We start from the raw sequence: 2,871 nt of genomic DNA on the forward strand, positions 1-2,871 counted from the left end.
AGGGTTAGGGTCCCACGTGATGGGACACTGGAGCTAGGGACAGGGCCTCCATTGGTAGGGCCCCTGGAGCTTGGGTTAGTGGCCCCATGCGTAGAGCCCCTGTACCTAGCGTTAGGGGCGCACGGCTAAGGCCCTTGGAGATAGGAGTTAGGGGCCCCAGGGACTTGGCCCTGGAGCTAGGGTTAGTGTTCACGTGGGTAAGGCCCCTGGAGCTAGTGTTTGGGTTTCCCCAGGGGGTGGGGTCCTCTGGAGCTAGGCTAAGTGACCCCACGGTAGGGCCTACTTTAGCTAAGGTAAGGGCCCTACGGGCATGGGTGCCTGGACAAGTGTTAGGGACCCCATGGTATGGCCCTTGGAACTAGGGTTAGGAGCCCCAGGTATGGGGCCCCTGGAGCTAGGGTTAGGGGTCCTAGTGGTGGGGTCCCTGGAGCTTGGGTTAGGGGCCCACGGAGAGGGCCCCTGTAGATAGGGTTAGTGGCGCAAGGGGTAGGGCCCCTGGATCTTTGGTAACGGACCCAAGGGGTAGGGCCCCGGAAGCTAAGGTTAGGGTCCCATAGGTAGGGCCATTGGAGCTAGGATTATGATTCCCACATGTAGGGCCCCTGGAGCTAGGGTTAGGGTTCCCAGGGGTGGGGCCTCTGGACCTAGTGTTAGGGGCACCACGAGGACGGCCCCTGAGCTAGGTTAGGTCCCACGGATAGAGCCCTTGGAGCTAGGGTTAGGGGAACCACGGTAGGGCCCTGGAGCTGGGGAAGAAGCCCCACGAGTAGGGCCCCTAGAGCTGGGTTAGAGAAACCAGGGATGGGGCCCCTGGAGGTAGGGTTAGGGCCCCAAGGGTTAGAGCCCCTGGAGTTTCAATTAGGGGTCCCATGGGTATTATCCTTGGAGCTAGGGTTAGGAGCCCTAGGAGTAGATCCTCTGGAGCTGGGGATTGAGCCTCAGTGGTAGGGCCCCTGGAGCTAGGGTTAGGGGTCTCACGGTAAAGCCTCTGGAACTAGGGTTAGGGGCTCACAGGTAGGGGCCCTGAAGTTAGGGTTAGGATCCCAATGGGTAGGGCCCCTGGAGCTAGGGTTAGGGGTCTCACGGGTAAGGCCTCTGGAACTAGGGTTAGGGGCCCACAGGTAGGGCCCCTGCAGTTAGGTTTTAGGGGTCCCCCACTGGTAGGGCCCCTGAGCGAGGGTTAGGGCCCCCATGGTTGGGCCCCTGGAGCTATAGTTAGGGCCCCAGGGAAGGAGGTCCCTGGAGCTAGGTTAGGGGCCCCAGTGGTAGGGCCCCCGAGCAATTGTTAGAGACCTTACGGTTAGGGCCCCTGGAGCTAGGGTTAGGGGCCTCACAGGTAGCGTCCTAAGATTAGGGTTAGCAGCCCAATGGTAGGGCCCCGGTAGCTAGGTTAGGGGCCCCAGGGGTAGAGCCCTGTAGCTGGGTTGAGATTTTATATTTAAAATAGACATACATCTTTTAAGATCTGCTTCAGAAATGCTAATGTTGATATAAGCAAAAGTCTTCATAGTGTTCCCCGGTCATCTTTCCTGATAACAATTTTCCGCATCTGTAACATTTCCACACTTGCTGAATCTTTCTTGCAGTTCAGCCTCAGATACTGTATGGCCAAGTCCTAAAACATATAAACGTTTTAAAACTTGTTTTTTCTCCATAATAAAAAGTCAGACTGTTTCATTTAGGATGTATGTTTTATCCGTCGCACATGTCCAACCAGGAAAGGGTAGGGCCTCTGGAGATAGGGTTAGGATCCCAATGGGTAGGGCCCCTGGAGCTATAGTTTGGGGCCCTACGAGCAGGGTCCCTAAAGCTAGAGTTAGGGGCCCCAGGGATGGGGCACCTGGAGCTAGTTTTAGGGGCACCATGGGTATCACCCCTGCAGCTAGGGTTAGGGCCCTAAGCGATAGGACCCCTGGAGTTTGGGTTAAGGGTCCCACGTGAAGGGCCTCTGGAGATAGTGTTAGTGGTCTGACTGGTAGGGCCCCTGCAGCTAGGATAGGGCCCCAGGTTGAAGGGCCCCTGCACTTAGGGATAGGGGCCCCTACGGGTAGGCCCCTGGAGTTAGGGTTAGGGGCCGCACAGTTAGGGCCTCTGGAGCTATGGTTAGGGGCTTCACGTGTAAGGCCCCTGGAGCTAGGTTTACGGGCCCCATGGGTAGGGTACCTGGAGCTAGGGTTACTGGCCCCAGGTATGGGGCCACTTGGAGTTACTGTTAGGGGATCCACGAATGGGACCCCTGGAATTTAGGATTAGGACCCCATGGGTATGGCCCCTGAGCTAGCGTAGGGGCCCCAGGGGTGAGTGCACCTGGACCTAGGGTTAGGGGTCCCACAGGTAGGGACTCTGGAGCTAGTGTTAGGGCCCCACGTGTAGGGCCTCTGGAGCTATGGTTTGGGACCCCTTGAGCAGTGTCCCTTATAGCTAGGGTTAGGTGCCCCATGGATGTGGCCCCATGGAGCAAGGTTAGGAGGTCCCCAGGGGTGGGGCCCCTGGAGCTAGGTTAGAGATCTTACGCTTAAGCCTCTGGAGCTGGATTAGGGGCCCACTCGTAGGGCCCCTGAAACAAGGGCTATGGGCCCACGGGTTGGGCACCTGGAGCTATTGTTCGGAGCCCCAGGGATGGAGCCTCTGGAGCTCGGGTTAGGGGCCATGGGTATGGCAACTGGAGCTAGAGTAAGGCACAGGGGTAGGGCCCCAGGAGCAAGGGTTAGGGGCCCACGGGTAGGGACCCTGGTGGAGTAGGACTATCTGTGGGGAGATGGAGAGCAGGGAGTGACGTAAGTTGAGGGACAGGACCTAAGCCTGTAACTCTAGCTAGGCAGCGGGAGGGGTCAGCACCTTGCCTGGGAAGCTGGACACGGGAGGAAGGGG

This window comes from Gopherus flavomarginatus, unplaced genomic scaffold (assembly GCF_025201925.1).
Source record: "Gopherus flavomarginatus isolate rGopFla2 unplaced genomic scaffold, rGopFla2.mat.asm mat_scaffold_2352_arrow_ctg1, whole genome shotgun sequence".
In the NCBI taxonomy this organism is placed as follows: domain Eukaryota; kingdom Metazoa; phylum Chordata; order Testudines; family Testudinidae; genus Gopherus; species Gopherus flavomarginatus.